Here is a 17132-nt window from a genome sequence, read left to right on the forward strand (position 1 = left end):
TTTTGACTATATATGTTTGATATTTGTTTAGCTTCTTTCTTTAACATTCTTATGAACTTTTTTGCTGCATCTTTACCTCTATACACAGCAGGATTAGTTTTACTCCCATCACTTTTTACAATATAGTAACAGAACCCAGATGGTTTGTGCTGTTGATATTTTTTGGTATATGGCTCGTTATCCGGATAACATTCTTTACAACCCATAACTTTATGTTGCAAACATTCAAAATCAGCGTAAATCGTAAATGGCAATTTCATCGTAAATTGATAGTTTTTAAATTCAACGTATGTATCTTTCGGTGGCATTTCTATCTTAACAGCTTCGTGAGTGGAACAATCTTTTTCATGTTTATCTAATGCACATTGTGAGTAAAAATATAACAAGCATCTATCACATAAGTATTTTCGAGCTCTCCATTTAGTTATTTGGCTGCTTACTAATCTACTTAGATCTTTAATCCAACAATAGTGTGTTTTAACTTGGTCTTCATTTTGTTCTTTTACATATAATAAATTCACATGGATGTCTTTCTTGTTTTTAGTATGATATAAAACGTATATTGTATATTTTCTATCATCACTATATGTATAAACGTTAAATGATATATTGAGCCGTCTTTCAATTTTTGGGATGTCACTTAGTTTTACAGGAAAATGAATATCTTTTAATATTGTTTCTAAGTCTTTAACAACTTGCTTGTACTTTGGTGGTCGTTGTGGATGTTTCTCAACAGGATGCAATGCAGAGGCAATTGAATACAAGAAACATTTTTCATCTTTGTTCTTTACATTGATAACAGCTTTTTTCTTTTTAATTTCATTTGGTAGTTCTATGTATGATGATCCTCTATATGGTGCATATTTATTAAGAGCTAACTCTAAGTAGTTTATATTTGTAAGAGCCCATCCAGAACCTCTAGCTTGGAACTCATCCATTCTTGCTCGTAATATTTGTTTAGCATCACTTAAGAATTCTTTTAGATTGGTTGATTGGAATACCTCTTTGTTATTAATGTTGAAGTAAATGTCTTGAATCTCTTTACCTTTCTTATATTGACAGCTTATTAGGAGATTAGCCTTTAACGATCCATGTTTTTGTAAGCTGATGTTCAATCTATTTATTAAAGCTTTCGATGTTGAGGTGATATATTGTTCTAGCGGATCATGTTCTTTGTAATCTGTTGTAAATCTCCATGTTTCTAATCTTGATTTGAATGCTGTGCTTTTAAGTTTTACATCGATTGGTTGTGATTCAACTTTGATTCTTGGTTCTTCAATTACTTCTTGTTTAAATGGGAATATATTTCTAATCTGTCTCCTGCTTTGTTCATCATCATGTTGTTTAAGAAGGTCTATCAGTTCTGCTTTTCTTAATCGGGAATATCTTCTGATTCCCCTCTCTTTACATTGTCGCCTTAACTCTACTACAGTAAATCTATTATAATTATTCATCTTATTTATTATATAGAAAATCTTTATACTCTTCAATTTTTATCTTCACCGGGTTATTTCAGTTCATTTTCATTTGTCCTAGTACAACGCTTAACATTGTACACCCCTGCTATTGTCTACATATTACGCGTTGTATTAGAACACGGCTTTTATGGGATTAGCCCATCAAAGTCACATATACACATTTAAAACTGAATCATTTTTGTAAGCTTACTCATCATCATCATCATCAGTATCATCATAATCATCACTACCATATTTATATTCATCATCACTACTCAAATCAGATGTTTTTTGTTGCATTACTAATAACTCTTTTTCCTTTAACAGTATTTGCTTCTCTAGTAGTGTTGCTAAGAGTTTAAGATCATGATGAATTAGTTCAAGTCTATCATGTAATAAATCAAAATGCGCTTCCATATTTGTTATATAGAAAACCAGCAAAAATGAATCAATTTAAAAAATCTAAGAATAAAAACAAACATGACTAGTGCTAAGGAAATATTGTCTTACAAACCTGTATTTGATTGTGTATGTAAATATTTAGATATTGGTGGTTATAATGACAAAGACAAAATAAATTTTAGCATCTCAATAGGTATGTTAGATCATTTGTTCAAGAAGGCCACTAAAGAAAACAACTCATTTCTTACACAAAACATTCTCTATGCAAACGTTATGAACTTGTCCGAAGAGATGTTAGATTCACTGACTGATGAACAATGGTTATCTATAGGCTATGATGATTATGAGGAGGAATATAACTATGATCACATTACAGAAGACTTCATACGCAAATATCTGTCGAAAGTTAATTTGAGTGAAATATGTTTATGGAAAGAGTTATCGGAAGAGTTTATAAGAGAATTCACTGATAAAGTTGATTGGGAGATTATTTCAGGAAGCCAAGACTTATCAGAAGACTTTATAAGAGAATTTGCAGATAGAGTTGATTGGAAAGAAGTATCGTATCATCAAAAGCTATCTGAAGAATTTATTAATGAGTTTATAGATAAAGTTGATTTTGATGCTATATCTTACAAAAACGAACTCTCTGAAGCCTTTATACGAGAACATGCAGACAGAGTTAATTGGTGGTACATATCTGGAACTCGTCAATTATCAGAAAACCTTATAAGAGATTACGCTGACAAAGTAGATTGGGAAATGATTTCAATGTCTCAAAATTTAACAGAAGAATTTATTGCAGAGTTCAAAGACAGAGTTCATTGGTATAACATTTCAACTTATCAAGACCTCTCTGTAGATTTTATATATATATTTAGACATTACGTAGATTGGAGAGCCATAATAAGAAAATATCATAATAATCCTGATTTAGGTAGTATGTTGAATTTAGCATTCGATGTTATAACAGATGGTTTGTTTAACGCTTGAAATTGTACTTTGATGGATTAAACCATAAAAGTCGTAACCTATCATACAAGCAATCTATACTGTTAATCAATTCTTCTTCTGATAGGGGGTGTCCAAAACTCATACCCCTTACCTTTACGAATCTCTTATACTCAAAAACAAATCAACAACAAACTCATCGTCGTATTCTCCTTCAATATCCACGTGACAACCATACGAAACAACACAGCTGTATTTTTCTTTGACTTTGTTTAGGAGGTTGACTGAGTTTGGATCTTTGGTTTCTGATAACACTGACATTCTTGGATACTTTTCTTTAAGACACTGAAGTCTTGCTTTGATGTTGCGCTGCTGAACCCTTCCAACCCAATATTTGTATGACTCGTAACGCCTAACCTGATCATGTTTGTCTATGTCGTACTTGTCTACTATGTCTTGAAGCTGACCAGCTGTGAGGTTCTTTTTAACGATAATTAACTTGTGTACTTTCCCTGGGTCTTCTGTGTGTTCTGCTGCTATATCTCTAAGTTTTGTGTTTTCTATTCTTAAATCGTTCATTTGTTGTTCTATCTCTTCTACTCTTATTTGCAACTCTTCTTGATCTTCTTGAATCTGTTTAAAATTAGAAACGAAATAGTCTTGGATAATATCATAGCACTTGTCATAGAAGTCTTGTGATACCCATAAAGCAATAGCGAGAAATATCTTTTTATACATATACGTTCCTGAGACTAGATTGTTTATTTCGTTACCAGCTAGTTTTATTGTGTAAAATGAGTTTCTGAAGTCCCCAGAACCCCGGGAACTTCGAAGTTTGTTGTAATACTCAATAAGCTCCTTAGAGTGTTTGTTTTCTAACCAATGATCAAACCTCTTACCACCACTCTGACACAGCTTAGTAGCGTTAAAGTATCCTGTACTCTTATCTATAATCAACTTGAAATCACCGAAGATACCATACCAATAATTGTCTTTAATCTGTTCGTAGCAAATATCGTTTAAACTAGAACTATCCATAGTACTCATATTTATTATATAGAAAATGTTGATTTTTAACTTCATTTTCGTTACCAGCTAGCCGGCGCCAGATATCCCGCACCGGCTTTGATTTATGTAAGAGACCCTGGAAATATATGCTATGAGGGTATTCGATACCCTTATTTCGTTCAAACTATCCTTTTATGGCATAATAACCATAAAAGACAAACATTTATATTTACACTACAACATTACTCTTATCTATCCAACTATTATGTGAATCATCAAACCCTAGCCATTTGACATATACTTTGTCACCTTTCTTTCTCAACACCTTTTCTACCAAGTATTCATCCTTATGTTTCGTCTTTAATAGTTCTGGTTCGTAAAATCTACCTTGCACATCCTCTTCTTCTAAATCTTTAATTCTATATGTAGGCGGATTAGATGGAATAACTTCACTGATAACAAATACTTCTGTTGACCAATTAGGTGTATATCCTTTCTCAAATAGCCCTTTCAACTTACTTATACGAACATGATCACCTAACTTGTATTTAGGCTTAACACGCTTATATTCTTTTTGATACACTTTCTCCAATATTGTTCTCTCATTCTTCTTGTTAACTTCTATAGGTTTTAAACCAATTGTTCTATGAATTTGATGATTATACTCTTTAACTAGTGTTGGTAATATCTCTATCCATTTGTAGTTCCCTTGTGTTGTGAACCTTTTCCACATGTTCTGCTTAAGCGTTCTATTGAATCTTTCAACCACAGAAGCTTTCTTACCACTATAGGTTGAGTAGTGATTAATCTTATTTTCATCCATCAACTTCTTAAACTCTTTATTGTAAAACTCTTTACCTTGATCTGTTTGTAAGTTACTAGGTTTTCTCGTTCTTAATATGGATTCGAATGCTTCTGTAACATTCTTGCCACTCTTATCTTTAACAGGAACAGCAAACGCATATTTCGAGAACACATCTATAATCGTTAGCAAATACTTATAACCTTTATTGATTTTGGAAACACCTTTTAATACTCCGCTATCCATTTCTACAAGATCAGCCTGCCAAAGATCATCGATACCTTTTATAACTACACTTAATCTGTCAAAGTTTTTTCTAGATGGTTTGTGAATTTCTTCTACAATGTCTTCTCTAACACCTTTACCTTCTTCTAGTCAATCAGGCTTCCTAACGAATTGAGTTTTAGTAACACCACACACAGAACAAATACCTTTCTTTAGATATCTTCCATTCTTTGTTTGTTCAATTCTAATGGTATCTTTCTTCGTATCTGTCGATTTCTTACACTTAACACAATACATCCTGTTTATTATATAGAAAATCAATAACTACCGTTGTTTAATATTATGCTTTCAACATTCTCACCATCATCATCACTATCTTCGTCTTCTCTTTCTACATGCATAAGAAGCAATAGCAATTTACCATGTTTCAGATCAGAACCTTTAGATGGCCTAACTGCTAATAGATCATTTGTATTAAAGTGCAATGGAAAAGTTTCAACTAGAGAACCATTTAAATATAGATCTATATAATACGTATTGTAAGATGACTCTATATGCATTAACCTACCTTTATAAAGAAATTTGTATGCGATAGATAGATTATGTATTAAAAAGAACGGAGTTTCAACATTTTCTGATATCAATCGACTATGAAGCTCTATAACATAACTCCGTTTGGTGAAGTTAAGCTCTTCTTTCAACATGACAATATCTTTTCTCACAACTGCATTATCTAACTCTGATGTCATTTTAACATTACCAAAGATATCCATATTTATTATATAGCAAACGTCTTTAGGAAAGCTCTCTCTCTATATACATTACAACAAACAATAATTGTCCTTCTTCCATAGCAGAATTTTTATTTGGTTTAATCGTAATTATATCGTTCTTCTTAAAGTCAAAAGGTATCTCTTTAACCAAAGTATCACCCAAATATATATCTAAAAAGTATTTATCCAAACTTAAGTCCATGTGCATTATTTTCCCGTTATAGAGAAATTTGTAACCGTTAGAGAGATTAAATATTCTAAAGATTGGCTCCTTAACGTTTTTAGCTCTTAACCGATATAGTAGAGGCATGGTTTCTTTTTGCATAACCAATCTAGTAGTATCCATCCTGATCTTTTGAAAATCTACTTTCTTTATGTATGTGTCTTGTAACGTTTCTAATGTATCTTCAAATCGTTTTCTATCGTTCTGTAATTGGGCTTCTATTGATCTAAGTTGACTTACACTAACAATATCATTTAAATTCTCCAACAATTTTAATTTTTCTTCGCTAATATCAACATCACCTTTTCTATCTTTAACATTACCAAATATATCCATTCTCATTTATTATACAGAAAATGTCCATCCTAGTTTTTCAAAACATTTCTTTAACATCTCTATTTGTCGAGGTGAGTGTTTAAAATCAATATCAACATGAGCATCATGCTTTTTCAACAGATGGTACAATACGCATTTTAGGTTAATAAACAATGCTCTTTCCGGATACAGCTCCCTGAAGACCTCGTGTAAGTTTTCGAAGTCGTTTATAAGTGTTTCTTCCATATGTCGCAACTTTAATGGTTTTTGATCAGTAACATGATGGTGTATTAAATAGACATCATCATAATATTTTGTGTATTTGTTTTTCTTTAGTACTTCTAGGACATCTTTTGCTGATAATAAATCTTTTGGTGTATCTCTAAATTCATCACTTAACACCTTGAACACCTCTTCGGGAATAATTCTATCCTGTAAAGCTTGCAAACGAGATAGCTGTAACTTAAATCTTTTTGTAGTATCGTACCATGGTTTTCGTACGCAAGCAGCTTTCGTTTCTTCACAAGTACTGTGAACCCAACCACTCTCTACAGAACAATCGCCACAAATGTAACTACTCATACCTTTTGTTAATGACTTACTACCACAATAACTGCATTGTAATTTTCTAGAGCTATAATTCGACAACAAGTCCTTTAAGGTAATTATTGGACGTAACTTTCTCAACTCTTCTTCCGTGTACAAAACTTTTGGTATTAACCTTTTCCATAGATCAATAACATTGTATACGTTGTTTTTATCGTTTAAGTCTATCTCGCTAACATCCTGAAAATACTGATAAAAATTATATCTATCTAGCGCATCTAGTTCATCCTCATGCTTCTCAAAATAATCTAAAAATCTATTGTGTATAGCTTCCATATTTATCTTAAAGCAAAACTTTTATGGATACAAACCATAAAAGCACTTATTCATTTTTAATCATATACATAACGTCGCTAAAAGAATACCCTTGATTTAAAAGATTTAAAACCTTAACACAAAGATGACCACATATAACTGAGTTAAAGTCTTGTATTCGTTCGTCATTGTAAAAGAAGTTTTCGGTACCAAGATATTGTACTAGTTGTTTAGGAGGAACACCACCATAAGAATCGAACACATACTTTGTGTTGTTATCTTTCCAATAGCATATCCAATGAGTACCAATGTTTTCTGATTTATCAAGGTTAACTACGCCACACTCATTTACATAAGGTTTTTGTGGAAGTTCATCACTCATAAATACACCTCTAAATCGTTTTATCTTTAGTTCTTTAACCAACCTCTCTATATCGAAGTTGGTCAATGGTTTTAGTTTTTTGACTTCTTTGGTTTACCTGCCCCTTGCTTTCCTTCCATAGCCATATTGTGTCTTTTTTGTTCTTCAAGTTCTTGTTTATTCTTCTTAGCATCCAGTACAGTTTTAGTAATCGCTGCTGCACCACCTGCTAATGAACCAACTGCTCCTAAAGCTGCTAGAATGGCTGGAATTGTAAAAATAAAACCGCCAATATGCTCTTTCTTAATCTTTTTCATTTGTGCAGTAGTTAAAGTTAAATCCATTCCTTTACCTTCTTTAATTTTCTTAGCTTTATCGTTAAGTTGTTTCTTTGTTAATACATGATCAATATTTAGATCCTTTAGTTCGTTATAAGGAACACTAAACATACAACCTTTAATAGAACACATCTTCCTATTTATCTAAGAGAAAATCTTGGTTTGTAAAAGTACAGTTGTTGTAGCTCCACCAAAATCAATTAAGGAATCATTCTCATCTGTTATCCTTATCTCAAAATTGTCAACCTTGTCTTTGGATATAGGGAAAAATAATGGATAAGTGGGCTCGTAAATAATACTATGTTTGAACTCAGCATCTGTTTTGAATGATGCTATAATTCCTGTTTCTCTATGTGTGTATTCTGTATCTTTAACAAACATGCCATCTGCTATATTACAGTGAACATTTATAGTATCAAACGGATGAAACTTTGGCAACTTACTTCCAATATGTGTTTTGTTCTTTTCTAAAACTTCAAAAACATTAAACCCGAGGACAGTGCCTATACTCCCAATTGTAACATCATTACTATCAGTTTCAATTTTGACTCTATTTCTTAAATGATCTTCTGATAATGTTATGTTGATGGATTGAGATTTTAAATATTCATTAAGACTGTTTAAGCTGTATTGCCCTTCTGGTATAAAAACTTGTCTATCACCATATGAGAAACTGTTTTTTTCTGTTGTTATGTTTGGAGTTAGATATGTACTGTAAAACCCAACTAGTCCTATACTTAAATAGTTGCTCTTGTTGTCTAATTCGTAATAGAGTTTCTTCTTTAAAACAGAAGTATCACTCGTTAGCTTAAATACCTTAGCCATTTATTATATAATAAATGAATGAGTTTGATTTACCTAGAGATATTCCAAGAGAGAAAGTAATCAAGTTAATAGAAGATGTCATTCGAAAGTTAGAATGCAGTTTAAAGAAGAAAAAGAGAAAACTACGAATTGTTAAATATGCATACTACACTTTGATCACGTTGTCGGTTATTCTTTCTGCAACAACTGGGTTTATTAATATTTTTATACCTGTAACAATTTACTCAATATTAACAACATCTCTTGCAACTGGAAGTGCTATAATAACAGGTTTGTCTTCTAAGTTAAACATAAGCAAAAGAAAAGACGAATATAAAACCATTGTCACTTGTATTAACTCATTTAAAGAACAGTTAGAGATGATAATAACATTGAATGGTGAAATGGATGGTGAGTATATAAAAGATACGTTGCTTAAGATTAGAGAACAACTTAAAGATATAAGATCATAAGATTTGCCCCGCTGTATTCGGAGGTCTAAAATGTTCTTAAAGGGTGAGCAAAACGCTCACCCTACAGTTCATCCTCAAACTGTTTGAAAGGGGGCCAGTGCTGGTGGCCCCCTGATTTTCTCTATAATAAATGAGTAAGAAAACTATTAATTGGGATGTAAAAGAGATGATAAAAGAAACAACAGCTAAGAAAAGAAATGGAGAGCTTATACCTGATGATGTTCGTTGTCTTATCGTGGGTCCGTCGGCGTCTGGTAAAACGTTTTTGCTATTTAACTTCTTATTACAGCCAGGTTGGTTAAACAATAATTACTTCTACATATATTCTAAAAGCATGAATCAGCCAAAGTATGAGCAGTTAAAAGATCGATTTGAAAAGGCAGAACTAAAGTTTAAGAAGCAAATAGCAACGTTCTTAAGCGGTAATGATTCTATTGTACCTATTGATGAATGTGAAAAATACTCTGTTGTTGTGTTTGACGATTACATTTTGGAGAATCAAGATACTGTTAGAAATTACTTTACAAGAGGTAGGCATAGACATTTAGACTGTTTCTATCTTGCACAAACATATTCAAAAGTACCTAAACAGCTTATAAGAGATAACGTCAACTTCCTATGCATATTCAGACAAGATGATACTAATCTTAAACATGTGTATAATGAGTTTGTTGGGGGAGATATGTCTTATGATAAATTTAAAGAGATATGTTCAAAATGTTGGCAAGAAGATTATGGTTTCATAGTAATTGATATGACAAGGAAGGTAAACAATGGTAAGTATAGGAACAAGATAAAACACTTCTTAAACGTTTGATGTTTATTGACGTTTTACGTTTTAACGTTTGACGTTCTTTGACGTTTATTGACGTTTATTGACGTTTGTTCTTTGACGTTCATTGACGTTTGTTCGTTTGCTATACAATAAATGGATGAGAAAGAAATTGATAAGAATATTAAGCTGAAGGAGTTCTTGATAAAGGGCTTCAAATCTTGGAAGAAAGAAAGAGCAGGTATATACGATAAATTTAAGACACAAGAACAGCCTGTAATTGATGCTATTCAAAACTTGGGAAGTGAGATCAAAGAAGTAGCAGAACAAAATAAAAATCTAATAACTGAACTTGTTCCAGTTGTACATAAGACGGCTTCAATAGATCCTAGTCTACTAGAAACACCTAAAAAGATACCTTATGATAGTTCTCCAAGCAGTAGTGATACACCTATAACGGGAGAAATAAAACAAATGAGAAAACAAATTAAAGACAAAGTGGAAGGAGTAGAACCTTTAACAACAGCACAGTCATTTGGTAAGATTGCAACGAAATATTATAGTAAAAGAAATGATACTGTGTTTGGAATAAGAACTGTAGAAGAAGATGGAAAAATAATAAATAAGATAGGAAATTTGGAAGTTAAAGTGAATGGTGATGATTTGATAATTAATGGTAAAACTTATAAAGGAACAGAAGGTCTATGGGAATTGTTAACGACGAATACTAATAAAACCATTGAAGATTATGATGATGATGATTTTGAACAGTACAAGGAAATAATAATAGACTCAGATGCCGCCTTCCAAAAATATAATCGAGATAAAAAGGTAGCATCTAGTAGAGGTTCAAAGTACATTAATATTATCAAGCCTATTTGGGATAATTATATTAAACCAACTTTACCCCCAACTCCTAAAAAGAACACGACACCTAAAAGGACTGGGGAAGGAATTAAACAATATACCGAAATACCTAAAGAATATATATGGATGGATGATGTGAGAAAGTTAATTGATCGGCTAATAGTTATAGATGGAGAAGAAAGGGCTGGAAATCATAACTTTTACAATGAGAAAGTAGGTATAGTGAGTATGATTAATAATAAGCTTTCGCAATTTATTCCTAATGATCCAAAAGGTATAGGGTATTTGATTAAGATCTTAAATACGTTACCACCACGATTCTGGAATGATGAGAAGCTTGGAAAAGGATTAGTAAATGATTTGATTAATAAGCTCCCATTTGAATTACATATTCCAGGTTTCAGATTTTGCGGGCCTGGGACTAAGCTACAAGAAAGGTTAGAGAGAGGTGATAAAGGTATTAACCCATTAGATGAGGCTTGCAAAGAACACGATATATACTACAGAGACAATAAAGATACAGAGTCGAGACATATTGCAGATAAGGAACTGGAAACTAAAGCATGGAAAAGAGCATTTAGTAGTGATGCGCCAATTGGTGAACGATTAGCTGCTTTTGGGGTTGGTACTGCTATGAATGCTAAGGTTAAGTTGGGATGGGGGTTATAAGTTTCAGAAAATTTTTCCTCGGTCGACTTTACGACAATGCTAATATTTATATAGCTTGATGGTGTTTACCATAAAGCGCTGTTTCAAGATTTTCTTTATAATAAATGGATATTGAGAGTTATGAGTTACAGAGTTTTAAAGCTAACACAAGAACATTTAATAATTTGAATGAAGCTAACAAAGATATTGAGTTCGATTTCAACGTGGGGGATGGTTTTATACATCCACACAAAGCAGATTGTCATATGACTTTTGAAGTTGTTGGTGCATCAGCTGGAGGAACATTTGGTGCAAACGATACTATAAAACTTGTAGATAACTTCTTCCCATTCTTCTTTTCTCAAATTGAGGTTAGAAAGCATGGAGTTGTTATAGATAAAATCGAACTACCTGGAATTACATCTACAGCTGTCGGAACATTAAAGATTTCCAAGCCAGAAGTTGAATATTTAAAACAAGCAGGATTTGAAACAGATGATAAACTTGGTCTAAGAAAGAACTTTAGTGTTTTGTATCCATTGAGATTAATTCCAGGCTTCTTAAGTGATTATAAAGAGGTTATGTGGAAAGGCGGATTGAGAATAACATTTACAAAAGCTAACAACAATAACGATGTCTTGTACAAATGGACTGGATCGGGAGCAGCTCCTCACGATGGAAAAATAACAATAAAAAGTATGGAGATAAGAATGCCTATTGTTGAATATGAGTCTAATTACGAAAACAAGTTAAAATTGAATATTCTTAAAGAACCCAAAATCATGTTTTCATTCCATACTTATCAATGTGTTCAGAAGACTGTTGTAGGTTCTTTCTTGGAGTTTGATGTTACTACGCAATTTAATTCTAGGCAATTTGATATGCCTGATTTCGTAGTTGTAATGTTCCAAACTGATAGAAGTGGCAAACAAACAGCAGATGCAAGTAAGTTTGATCATTGTAAGGTAAAGAATATCTATCTTAAGAATGGGAGGAATGAGGTATTTCCAAAAGAATCAAGAAACTTAGATATTGCTAACAAGGATTATTTCAAGATGTATGAAGATTATACTGCATTTAAGAGAATAACATGTGGCAACACCGAAATGTACTATGACCCTAAAGAGTTTATAGACAACAGACCAATGTATGTGATTAATTGTAGTAAGAGAAAGAATGTATCAGTAAATGAAAGAACAAACATTAAGATTGTTGTAGACTTTGCTGAAGTTGTGGCTGCTAATACTATTTGTTATGCGATTTTAATTGGGCGAAAGAACTTTACATATGATCCTAAGAATGAGAAAGTAGTAGAAGAGTTTTAGTTAGTTAGCAAAATATCAACGGGCATAAGGGTATCGAAAAGATACCCTCAAACTGTTTTCATTAACGATTGTTTTATGGAAGTTTTTCCATCAAACGAAATTGACGAAAATGATTAAATATTTTTTATTTTCTATATAATAAATACGATGGCGAGTCACATTGAACTTTTAAACAAGCTTGGAAGTCTTGAGCAAAAACAAGTTATTGGATTAAGAGAATTAGAATTAAATACAGAATATAAGATTGTGAAAATAGAAAAGATTAAAACTAAGTTTGGGAAGAGCATTTTAGTTGAATGTGAAGAGTTTAAGATATTTCTTCCACCTAGATTTACAAAACACTTAACAGATAAAATGATTGATGAGATCGTTAAAGATGGAATAAAAATCAAATACACTGGTCTAAAAGAAAACTATCCAACTGTTGAGTTCTGTATGTAAATCCAAAAATGAATGAAAATGAACAAAAATATGTTGTCAGAACCAAAAAATGGAGTGTTTAGAAATGGATCCTCAAAAAAAGTTCATTCTTACTAATAACTTTAATGTAATTGTGAAAAATGTGCAAACCGAAGTTCAAGTGGTTTTTGACATTAACGGCTGTCTATTCAGTTTGAATTACGATCAGTGGACAGAGTTTAAGAAGTCATTGTTTCCTATTGAGAACGAGGTTAACAGAAGATTCCATTATCAATATCCGAACTTGTAATTTTAAGTATGTTCTAAGTGTTTTATGGTGATAAAGCCATAAAACTAAGACCTTTGGATATACACAATGCATAAGGAGAAGCAGTACTTTTGAATGTCATTCGAATTTTAAAGATACATGTATAAATAAGAGATTTATTTGAGTTTTTTGTAATTATATCCTTAGAGTTATGCAACCTACAATACATTCAAAAAAATTCAATTTATTTCTCTATTGATTGACGTTTGAATTTTGAAAATCGGTTAATATTTGACAATGTTACAGCCAATTCAAAATTTCGGGAATTTTTTACGGGTTTATTTTTGAGTTTTCGGGAAAATGTTATTCTTTAAAAAAGTCTTAGAATTTTATGTAGATTATGCTAGTATTTTTTATTTTTCAAATTTATGAATTTTATTTTTTGCAGTGTTGCAAACTTAGGACCAAATTTGTTACTAGACTTAGTGATTTTTTAATTTTATAGGTTGGCAACACTTATGGGTCAGCCAAACACTAATTGCCAAAAATTAAATATCAACCCTCTATCTCTTATAGGAACCAAGATATCCACAATTTTCTTATTTTTCGTTTTAAATTTGCCGGGCAGGCGAACATATTCAAGCAGTTACTCACCTACTCAATAGATGGCGTTACATATCAGTTAGTTTATCACTTTGCTAATAGATGGCGTTACTTGTAGAAGTATTTGTTCATATATAAGGACCGATTTTCTCTCCTATACACAGCGTTAACCCGTAGCTCAGTTGGTTAGCGCGCAGTTCCATAAAGCTTGTGGTTCGTAAACTGATAACGTAGGTTCGAATCCTCGCCATGGAATTGCAAATTTATATCTACGGCCGGGGTATAAATTTGTAATTTCTCAAGGAACTGTAAAGTGAACTGAGCTATACGGCTGTCTTTCATCACAGATGGCTACAGTGTCCTCACCTCTGACTCATGTGTGGGATATGGCTGGGCGTCTCTGTTACTTGGGACAGCAAGAGGGGAAGGGGAACCTGGCGCCAGGGATGGGACGGGATGGATGCAATAAGATTGTGAGCTGTGTGGGTGAATGTTGTGACTCGTATTCAGATAGGTAGCTATACTGAGGCTGGGTGGAAAGCCACAAGTTCGCTTACAGACCTCAAAGGAAGGAAGGAAAGAAAGAAAGAAGAAAGACACATAGAAATTGAACAAAAAATCCTAGGATCTATCTGGGGGGAAAACAACAACAACAACATCAGCGCTGACCTCTCAGATGGATCCTAGGATTTCTGCGACGGCAGTTTTGCTGAAATAAACTCTGATTTTTTAAACATATTTATTTGACCTATTTCTTATGATCTCGTGTTGTGATGTTCCAATGTTAGTACTGGAATCGTTCAAAATGAATCAGTGACAGATCACCTGTTCCGGAGTTCTATGTATTCCTTCTCATTGAGTTTTCTAAGCTAATTATTAACGGATTTTCATGATTCAAGTGTCAAATGAAAGCTTATAAACTGGAGATTAAGATGCAATAAATATATTTTGTGTAGGGTTCAATTATAATATTTTAGATGTAAGTTTTTATGATTTTAAATGTCATAAAAGCATATTCAATCTCACTTTGGGTTATCCCTCTGTGTTAAAGTGCACAGTGGCGGCTTCATAGTTTTTGTTAGTCAGGGGTGGAGGGGGAAAGTGGGCCAGAAGTTAGCTACCCAATCTACTGCCGCCATTAAATCCGTGCTTGGGAACCAAATGATCAACAAGATCATTACACCGAGTTTTAATAAACTCTTGAATGAACTTATCGGACTTCACCTGGTTATTCCACTCACATTCCCATTTCTCAACAACGTTGAGATTGTGTTCTTTTAAATATTGGGATTTAATAACGGCCGCTTCGTCCCTTTGCTGCTTGGTTGTACGATGGGGTGAGGACGCATCAAGCTGTTCATGACGCATATCAGGGTAACAGGTCAAACAACCATGGAAAAAACACCCATGAAATTCATAAACAGTATTACTAGATGGCTCATACCCATCCACCTTGTATTTTCCAAATCGTCTTTCGCCTCCATTTCCTGAATGTTGAATTTCAGTACCTCTTGTTTCGCTCATATACCGCAACCATTGCAAAGCTTTTACACTTTGCCGATCGCGGTAGTCAAATCCAAAAGGTGGAATAATTGCAATTGACTCTTTGGGTAAATACAAAGTGCAGTATGTAAGCATAGCAAGACTGGCTATGGTACCGGATGAAATGAAAAACTGGATTCTGCCAGTTTTTTCCTCTACCATATCTGAAAACTTGATAATCGCTTCTGCTAAAATTCTCACATCATTGCGGCAATACTCCTACATCTCTTTTTGCAGGTCATACTGGTCGCCACTTGCAGCACGTTCTTGGTGCCAGGCGATTAATTGTTATTGTTCTTCCGGAGCAGGATTTTCAGGATCAAAATACTTAATGTCCGGAATTTTGCCTACATAATTTTGATTGCTTGGTGTATTGAACAAGTATGGGAAATCTCCCTTTCGTAAATTACTAGAAAGACCTAATGATTTCGGGAGTTTTGATAATTTAACTCCCATGTAAAGAAATGTATAACGGAAAATTAAATGATTACCGACCTGCAACTCGGTAATTTTGTGTCCCGTCATTGTCATTGATGGTGTAAGATGTTGGGTCTCAATGAGATTTTTAAGACAGAAATGGATATCATAGCGTGATCCGTTATGGCTCAGTACAACTGTACGTTCGAACTTCGGACGAGATATTAACACAAAGTTAATAAACTCGTCGATGTTCTTAAAAGAAAACTCGCGTTTTCCATTTTCATTTCCACATTCATAGCATGGTGTGTTTAAACTGTTACCCTTACACTTGTAGCAAATCATTTGGGCGCAAACAAGATTTACCACATGCTCCTGTTCATACTCAGTATTCGTATGTAGAAGCATAGTCTCTACATCAAAGACTATGTACAAATACTTTTCTACCCGGGTAAGTTGATGTTTTTGCACATAACATACGTGGTCACGATCAACATGTTCGTAGCATGTTTTGCATATACGCTCCTCGCATTTATGCACAGAATTACGACGACGTTTCAAATCAAACATAACAGCACTTTTATCACACACCCTAACCACATCACATACACTCTTGCCTCGTCCGGTCGCATCTTTATGATTATCAAAACACTCATTTGTCGGAAACAATCTATGACAATCATCGCATTTACGTTGCATATCAGAGGCCGATAACTCGTGGTACTTTTCACAATACGTACACCTAAACTCACACTTATGAAAAATACCCGACTTATTGTACCCCTGCAAGCAATGATCACAAAAGCCGTCGGTTCCCAAAAGTTTACGTACACTAGTTATTAATTGATAATATGCGTCTTCATATAAAATGTAGATTTGCTTACCACCCTTAATCCCCGGATATATCACATAAAATTCTCTTGTCATTTGGTTTCTTTCATATACAATGATTTGATACTTCGGTGCTAGGTGGTTTTGTATTTTTTTCACATCATTTAGAGTACACCCATTTTGATCTGCAGAGTTTATGCCTAGTTTTATGGTTAGTTTCCTTGCTTGATTCAACAAGCGTTTTGGATTGGTTTTCAATTCATATACTTGATTATACCTTTGATCAACTCTTGCCATCCCAAGAATTACACTCTTTGGGAGGCAATACACGTCCTTTTCCATAGGAAGTAGTTTATCTTTTAAGAAGTCAGCCAATGGAAGATATTTTTTAATGGTTCGTTCACGTCTTTTACCTCTTCCCTTTCGGAGAAGCACAGTATGCACCTTAAACGTAACGTCACCTCCGA

This window comes from Thermobia domestica, chromosome 17 (assembly GCF_964235325.1).
Source record: "Thermobia domestica chromosome 17, izTheDome1.hap1.1, whole genome shotgun sequence".
NCBI classification, from domain to species: Eukaryota; Metazoa; Arthropoda; class Insecta; order Zygentoma; family Lepismatidae; genus Thermobia; species Thermobia domestica.